The sequence below is a fragment of the Stenella coeruleoalba genome (assembly GCF_951394435.1).
Source record: "Stenella coeruleoalba genome assembly, chromosome: 11".
NCBI lineage: Eukaryota > Metazoa > Chordata > Mammalia > Artiodactyla > Delphinidae > Stenella > Stenella coeruleoalba.
The window spans coordinates 44,027,766-44,037,271 of NC_137157.1; the positions used below are offsets into that span (position 1 = coordinate 44,027,766).

The 9,506-nt window shown below is 33.5% G+C and overlaps 1 long non-coding RNA gene across 1 annotated transcript in view; it reads left to right on the forward strand.

Moving 5' to 3' along the window:
* LOC307194756 overlaps positions 1-7,989 on the forward strand; it is a 153,458-nt gene extending 145,469 nt beyond the window's left edge. Inside the window, exon 3 of the long non-coding RNA XR_013830623.1 lies at positions 7,743-7,989. This is a non-coding gene — a long non-coding RNA (uncharacterized lncRNA). The remainder of the gene's footprint in view (positions 1-7,742) is intronic.
* The last annotated feature ends 1,517 nt before the right edge of the window (positions 7,990-9,506 follow it).

Below are 9,506 nucleotides of genomic sequence, written 5' to 3' on the forward strand. Positions count from 1 at the left end.
AAATGCATTTTCCATTGAAAACTGACTTTAGTTATATTAAGTATTATATAACTTAGAAGTTAAATTTAGTAGTGGCAGGCAATATAGAAAACTATATCTGTAATGTACAACTTTTATTCAGAATAGACATTTGTTTAGAATTATGTTGTTGTTTTTTACCCCCTGCTAAAACTGAATATTAACTTCTGAAATGGTTTCTTTTTGTTTTTTTAACTGTTTATAAGAATGCCCCTTGTCTTTTTGTTTCTTTCTTTGAAAGCAAAATATTTACATGTTCTCAATAATCATAGTTTAATGTTTTACTCTAAATGAAATTTAATATACTGACACCTTATTGATTTCCCACAAGGGCTTTTATAAACTTTTTTATATTACATATTTTGATAAAATGTCTTACGAATTTGTATTTATTTCCCATCAGATGCTAATTGTTATCAAAAAGTGTTCTATGGAGAAGAGTAAAATCTGATTAACTTATTCAATAACAGGCAGAAATTTTCCACTCTTTTACCTTGGTAGTAGTCTCTCCTTCATGTAATTGCAGTATTTTTAATGAGAGTAAGCAGTCAACAAAAACCTCAGAAACTAATTTTATTTAATGATCTTAGAAAAAAATATGTTTTCAAATTTCTAGTTATTGTTTCACTCAGAGTTAAAACAGTCCTTTTGGGCTTCCCTGGTGGCGCAGTGGTTGAGGGTCTGCCTGCCGATGCGGGGGACGCGGGTTCGTGCCCGGTCAGGGAGGATCCCACATGCCGCGGAGCGGCTGGGCCTGTGAGCCATGGCCGCTGGGCCTGCGTGTCCGGAGCCTGTGCTCCGCAGCGGGAGGGGCCGCAGCGGTGAGAGGCCCGTGTACCACAAAAAAAAAAAAAAAAAAAAAAAAAAAACAGTCCTTTTGATTGATATTCAATTCAATTAACAAACTTTTTTGAGTCTCCACCATGTATCAACTGTTTTATATGTTAGAAAGACAGGGAGAACAATAAATGAATTGTTGACTATATTTTCATACTAAAACATTCTCCTTATACATATAGTAAGTAAAAATTAAATTTTTATACTGTTTTTTTAATGATGTCATTTTCCTGAAAGCAAGATTCATAATTATTTCACAGCAGTACCCTGCTTCTTGTTTATCTCTGCAACCTTCCAGGTTATATTTCTACAAAGTCAGTAGCTTCTTTTCATGTTGGAGTTTTCTGAGGGGTAACTTGATAGATTCAGTGGAATGTTGCATTAGCTAGCAAGGTGTAAAATAGGGTCTATCAGAGGCCAAGTGAAAACAAAATGTCATAGATAATGGCTTCAATGGATGCATCTTTAATTCTTTATTGAGATTAGAAAGTCCAGCATTTACATCTTTAAACCATGGTTCAAGTGATCGCAATCGTTGCTTCTCCAGTGGGCTTCACTTCAACCCTCTAGAATATGTAAGTCATGAAATGGTATTGATTAGACAGTGAGATCCTCATTAACAGGGTGTAATTGAGCGTGAATTAATTACAATAATCATCTCTTCTCCTCAGGCTTTAAAAACAAATATTTAATTCCTAAGCAATAGTCATTTAGCAATCATTAATCCACTTAGCCAATTTACTATGATATGGCTATTTTAAGGTAGGCTTTAAAGAGTTGGAAATTCCCTTGCCAAAATTTTATTAGCCAAAAATTATTGTTGTAGGTTCATATGTACTAATTTAAATGCCTTAGATAATGATCTGGAATTTCAGTGGTTTGAAAGGCTGTTAAACTGGTGATAATTGAATTATGTTGATTTTCTCATTTCTGGTACCTAGTCTTAAAAAAAAAAAAAACAACTTTCTAATCTTTTATCTCCTTCCATGGGCATTCAAGTTTCTGAAAAAAGAAAACCATTAGGCTATTAGGCCAATCTCCATATCAAACAGAGGGATTCACTTTCCCCAAAACAGATCCAGATGTGTGAATACCTGTGGGCTCCCATCACAGGGAGGTCTTGAATAGAGAAAGAGTCTCATGGAATTATTAAGGAATAACATATGAGAAAAGAAGTCAGAATATTTAATAAAAAGCAGGTAGTTCTTTGTGGATTGAATTACGTGAGTGGACCCTGTTATGGCTTGAATCACAATCCTCAAAAGATATGTTGTTTTAACCCCTAATACCTCAGGACGTGTTGTTATTTGGAAATAGGGTCACTGCAGATGTAATTAGTTAAGATGAGGTTATACTGAGCTAGGGTGGCTCCTTAGTTCAACATGACTGGTGTAAGAAGAGGGAAGATGATGTGAAGACAGACACACTGGAAGAATGCCCTGTGAATGTGGAGGCAGAAATTGAGTGATGCACCTACAAGCCAAAGAACACTGGGGCAACCAGAAGCTGGAGAGGCAAGGAAAGATCTCTAATGGCCTTAGAGGGAGCATAGCCCTATCAACAGCTTAATTTTGGACTTCTGGCCTCCCGAAGTGTGTGATAATAAATTTCCATGGTTTTAAATCACCCAGTTAGTACTACTTTATTACAACAGCCCTAGGAAACTAATACAGAGCCTGTGTAGATTCTATTTCAGAGATACTTCTTTGCCCCAGTATGGTGTTGGAGTCATTAGTACTTTTAGTTTTTATCCGTGGAATTGTTTGCCTCAGGCATTCTATCCACTTCTCCAGCAGAAGTCTTCCTTTAATGAGCCAGTGGGGTGCAGCATGATTCACTGCCCTGACTTCTGAATTTCCACCTATAATACCCCTGTATATGTAAAATGTTTTCACTGTCAATCATGCCACATCCTGATCCTTATTTCTTCTTTCTCTTATGCTTCATGGGCATCCCAGTCATGCAACCTCATCACACTAACCTTACTATAGACTCAGACATTTCATGTTCCTCCTTCAACAGAACAGTGTGTTCTTCACAGCTTAAAAAATGTGTTCTTACACACAATTTACCAGAAAATAAACTCAATCAAAATTGATGATTAGTAGACCTTCGATTCATTCCTGACATCCCAAGTTGCACATGGCCTTAGCATATAATAAACTCAATTTAAATTCAAAATAAGCATTAATTAGTCCTGCTCTAGTCACCTAGAAAATAGAATAAAACCATTTATGTTTTAGTAGTGCCCACTTCAAGATCTCATAAAGAACCTCTTTTGGATCCTATTAGATGAGTAGCCTCATGATGTAAGTGAATGGTATTCTAATCTCTCACGAGGCCTTTAAAATTAATTGAATATATTTATGATCCAAATCATGCTGCCTTCCATTATAAGCAAAACATGACTTCTTCATTCAAGGAAATGTCAGATAGATGAGGGCAAATAAAAACATAATTAAATACAAAGCAGAATGCAATGATAACTCAGGAACAAGTAAAACATAAAGCAACAGGCTCTTGGGTAACAGAGGGAGAAGGTACAGATGAAGATGGATCCTGGCCTTGAAGGAAAGATCAGATTTTGACAGAGACAGTTACATATAATTTTACATACAGAGCAGAGCATGAGCAAAGTCACAGAAACGTGAAATAGAAATAATAATGTAAATTGCTAAATTTCTTTCATCCTTTCTAAAACAGAATTCTATGTTAAATAAGTGTCTAATTTAATCTTCATAAAAGTCCTATAAATAGGTCTGTTACTTTCTTTGTGAACATGAGGCAACTGAAGCTAAATAATTTGCTGAATTTTATGTGAACACATTTTTAGAGTACAGAAAGAGGACTGGTTTGACTAGATTTCTGATTGTGGAAGAAAGAAACAAAAAAGTCAAAAATAAAATACTGTAAAAAGGTAGGGTGTAAGTTTTGTTATGAAGACAAAGATTTAACCTGATAAGTAACTGAACAAGTAATTGAATTGAATTCAATTAAAATCATTGAATGTTTTGTACATGGCTATGACAAGATTCAAGTTCTGCTTGGAAAATATTAATCTGGTATCTGCGGTTTAGGTTAAAGAAAGTAAAAGTTTAAGATTAGATGATCAGTTAGAACACTGTATATCTCTTTTTCTCTTTCCACTGTCACTGCCTTAGGACAGACCCTTATCTTTATCTCTGTGGACTACAGAAATAGTCTCAGAACTAGTTTCTGTAGCTCCAGTTTCCTTTCTTCAACGTATAATCCTCATTGTCACCCATGAATTTTGTCAAACATGCATACCATTATTTAACTCCTGTGTTTTAATTTTTTTTAATGGCTTCTCATTACATTCAGAAAAAAAAGAGATAATCTTTAGTATGACTTTAAGGCTCTTTAGAATTTAAACAGTTTTCCAGCCCTTCTCCTCACCTGCCTCCAATCTTTACCCTCCATACCATCTCTCTATTTAAGCACACCAATTAATGTTTCCAAATTTAGAACTTCCTGAGTCACAACACTTTATGTGCTCCATAAATCTATAATGTTCTCTCCCAAATTCTTTATCTGATAAAAGTTATCCATTCCTAGAGACCACCTTAGTTTCATTGTAGCCCCAGTTCAGGGAGACATTCCATTCTCTAAGCTTTCATTTAGCATGTATACCTTCCACTATTATGACATTTGTCACATTTTATTTGAGTCATATGTTTATATGCCTGTCTTCCACAGTTGGTAAAAACCCAGAAACAAGGCACCCACTCTATGCTGATAATTAAATTTTGGAAAAATTTCCCTATCAATAAAAATGGTCTGCTCAGCTTGTATTATATGTTAGCCAGGAACAAAAGAAGCAAAACTTCCACTCCCCTGTTCATTTCAAGAGAGGATGACACTTCAGGTCATGTATACTGATCAGCCAGATACTCATTGATAGTCCATTTAGGCAAAGTCCACATAGCATCAAAGCAATTAGTCACCGATTTAAAGAAAATAATTGAGAATAATGACGTTTTTATTATAGAATTAATTCAACCATGATGACATTCATAGTGTAAAATCCTTCTGATTTCTTTAACAATATTTAGGGCAGATCCTGCAGGAACTTAGTTCAAGAAGGGATGAAGCAAAATAGAGAAGGTAATTTGTCAAGAAGAAAGCAAGAGTAACAATTAATTTTACTTACAGAGTGCTCTTGTAGAATGAAGGTGCATGTTGGAGTTTTATTAAACAAAACATTTCTTTGAAGTTGGCATCCTGAGGTTCCACACTGAAATTCTTCCTTATTTTTAAACAGATGGAGAAATCATGTCCCCCCCGACACACACACCCCTCAGTTATTTAAAATTATATAAACTATATTAAAATTTAAGAATTCATGAAAGAGATGCTACCAAATGATAACAAAACCCAGGATTTGTTTATTAAATAATGGATTTGACAATTGAGGTTATTATATATGCACAAAATTATCTGAGGTTATTATATATGCACAAAATCATCTAAGACATTTATTCTAAGCTTATTTGTTATAGATGGACAATTGATTTTTATCAGGTTCAGCCTGATAATACTTTTAAATAAGAGAGCTCCTGTAATTTTTATTAAAAATGGTAGTATTCACAGCTTCTACTCACCGAATACACAATAGTTTAAGAAAAATATATATTGGTCACAGTATACAATGAATAATACATATTTTAGCAAATTTCCAGCGTTTGGGCATATTAAGAAAAAAACTACCACAGGATGGTGAAAGTGGAATGGAAGATATCTTATCCTTTACTTAAGCTATAACAATTCCTAGGCTATAAATAGGAACAACTCTTTTTTTTTTCTTTTTTGTGGTAGTGTTCTACTTCTACACACCTCTCCATCCTCACCTCATTCCCATGGTTCTTCATATCTCATCCTCTGTGAAACCAATGGTTAGGAAAAGATATACATTTTGTGGCACCTGAAGCTTAAACAGCTATGGGGCGAGGGAAGGGGGAGGCTTTTTGAGAAAAGAATATAAGATTTCCAGCAGGTATTAAAGTGCATATTCACTTAGAGTGCATATTTGAAGCACATAAAATTTTTAAAGTTTTTAAAAATCTTACAAATAAAAGAATCATCACAAAATCCAGAAGGTAACCTAACACCTGTCTTATTTTCATATTACAACTCAAGGTGTGTCTATACATTGGGCAGTAAGGACCCTTGGAAGCTATGCCTACACCAAAATGACTGACAATAACAACACATGCAGAAGTGATTTTAAATCTCATAAACATACAAACAGCATAAACTCTTACTCTAGTTCCCATTAGTCAAATAACAATGGCAATAGCCCCCTCCAATGCCGCCTGGCATGAGAAAAACTGTCACAGAGGAGAAATCATAGTCAAGAGAGACAGTGGTCATAACTAGTTATATTCAAAGTATATCAATTTCGTAATTTTTTAAAAATATATGACTACATGAATATGTTGTGGTATTTCCCAGGTTCTTAGAAGGAGCCTGTGCCAGTGAGGATCCCTGAATCACAAGGTTTTTTAGCTCAAGGAAAATACATCTCTACCTCTTGTCTAGCCCTTCCAAAATTGTTGTCATTCCATAAACACGTCATGTGTTTCCTTCCATGGTGCCTATGCTTTTGCTTCCCTTTCTGCTTTCAATTTGTATCTTATTCAAAACTTTTAGACTTTAAGACTGAGTTCAACTAATTCATCCTGTACACATTTTAGGAATTATTCTTATGTTTTAGAAATGATTCTGATGGTATCATCACATGTCTCTGTTTCCTTACTCTACTACTTCATTTGTATATAGTTTTCATGGTTCCTGGAACATAACATCTACTCAGTGAAAGTTCAGTTTATGTATTGTTGAGCATTAAGCAAAGCAAAGAGAAAAAGGAATTGAAAAATAATTGAACTGATTACAAAGGGTCCTATTCAACATCTGAATAGCATTGTTACCAGTGCCTCTCTGAATTTTGATAGGAATAATTTAGTGTTCTGTTAAATTTTAGAAAACATAATGTTTTCTTTAAAAATAAGAGTATGCAAATATTCTATTAAGATATAAAGAATATATATTTTCTAGTAAGGATTTTTACAGGAAAATGTTTTTCAGATTGGCAAGTTGAATCTTCTTAAATCTAATTCACAATGCAGCTTACAACCTGCTAACATAATGAATCCAATGTTATATTTTAAATAGTTCTCTGATGTTTTTCTAATCAAGTTGAGAGACTCTCTGCAATGTTATAAAAGTGATTTGGCAATTGGAGAAAATACTTAATCAAAACTGTTTCTAAAATATTTAAGTTCATTAAAGCTGTAAAAATGACTATTTCTACATAAAGACATGCAAAAGAGAGAATTGTGTTTCTTACAAGTCTTTGTCACTTACTTTTTTCTGGTTATAACTTAAATTTCCCTTTTACTAACTAAACTGAGACAAAAAGTGAAGCTATTTAAACTTCTTCAAATTATAAATGACTTTTCAGTATATAATTTTACTAATGGCTAGAATTTATTGATTACTAAATACAAAATGGTGAAGAAATATTATTCATATTTCTCAGAACAATCTTGTCTTGATTATCTCCATTTCAAAGATCTGAAATTGAGATTTAGAAATATTAGATAATTTGCTCAATTTACACAAATCATAGTTAGGATAACAAGGATTTTAAAAATCCAAGTTTTATATTTGTATTTATTAAAATTTACAGCCGACTTCAAACGGACTTCCCATATATGTATTTTGTGTGTGGTGTGTGTGTGTGTGTGTGTGTGTATGTATTATATGTGTGGACATAGATAAAAAAAACATATTGATATATTAGAAACATTATAATTAATATATGAGAAGCAGTTACTAAAAAGAGTAAATACTTGCTTTTTCCTCAGGTTCAAAGTCCAGGAACATGCAAGAATCAAGAGCAAATGTACTTCCATGTAAGTTTATTCATGAGAATGTATTTCTTAATCTCATTGTATCCTTGTAATTATAATTGGTTAGAAGAAGTTGGGACCATTAGACCCCAGACAAACAAATTTGCGTAAGTTAGGTTGGTCTAATATTTACTTAGAACAAGAAACTTAACCACTTAGATTCTCAAATTTTTTATTGTATGATAGATAACAATACCTTTTTACAATATATAGTTTTTAAACTAATAACATAATGCATAAAACATCAAGATGATTGCCTGGAATAATTCAGACTAACTTCAAACTGGGATGAAAGTTGACTGATTCTTCACATATCAAAAATAAGATGCTAATTCTCTCTAATAAAATGAAAGACTTTTATCTGTTTATACTTAGATTGCATTTTCCCTAGCTAGGCAAAATCAATTACTGGTTTCAAGAAACACTATAAAAATATGATTTATGAATATAGCCTACAAAGATATTCTTGATAGTAAATTTATTTTTATTTTACTCTATGCCATAAAAAAGAATATCTAAGAGCTGAGATTCCACTAACTTCAAAGGAAGTCCCTACTTACGTTAGCTCAGCAATGTGCCGGACAAAATAAGCAGTGACCCCTTTGATTCTATAAATAGAGACCTACAGGCAGCCACACATCTGAAATTCATCCATCTATCTTTTAAAAAAATGTCATAGGTGGAGATTCAAGAGTGTTGATATAAAAGATATAAATATTAATGGCATGAAAAAATATCAATATGTTTAAATATGCCCTCAAGTGAAAAAAATTAAGAAGTTTAAATAAATAAGTTCAAATAGCCTTCTCTATTATATGTGAATTGAAGATGTCATGGAATTGTTGGTATCATAAAGAAAGTACTGTTGCTGATAAAATCTTATGTGGATGAACTGAACTTATTAAGGTTTCTTTTCAAAAGCCATATGCATAGAACTCTTTGACTTGGTTGACTTTTTGCATATTTGAAAAATGTCTAAGGAGGAATCATAAGCCTGATCTGATCATTACTGTAGGACAAGGGTGAGTCCTTTTGAAAAAACTATCCAACTCACTCCTAAGGAATATTGGAAGGATACTAATATTGAGGTTAATAGTGGTTTATTTTTTCCTCCTTAATTACAATTCTGAAGGAATATGAGAAATATAGATAGAGAGAGATTATATTTATATCATTTATACACACACATATATATAGTAAGTTTCAATTTAATGATTATACTTTCTTCTTGATTTTCTTCTACATTTTGTATGTTAAAATGCTTTTCTTTTTTGCAACTATTTTTAAACAGCCTGTACTTGTTGAGTGAGTATGTGTGTGTGTCTCTTAACATTCTTACTTGGTTCAAGAAAACATTTGCAAACTTACGCTCTGCATTTAAAAATATATGAATCTATGAAATGTAACAATTTGGCACATGCAGTAGATTCTCTGGCACAACACCTAAATCGCCCATTCAGAACCCAGGCACTCATTCCTCCAGCTACCAGGTATGTTGACTATTGACAGCTCACAGCTGAGTCCCTCTCCAGGAACTGATCTGAAGGGAGCTGCCTCGCCCAACACCATGTTCCCTCCCTGAGCGTAGCTTGCACCCAATGACTGATCTGTATTGGGCTACAGATGCCTGGCTCCCTTTTCATGACTGAGAACAATTCTGAAGGTCCATCCCTGCTCCACAGTCCCTCACAGGATCAGCCAAGGACTCTTAAAACTACA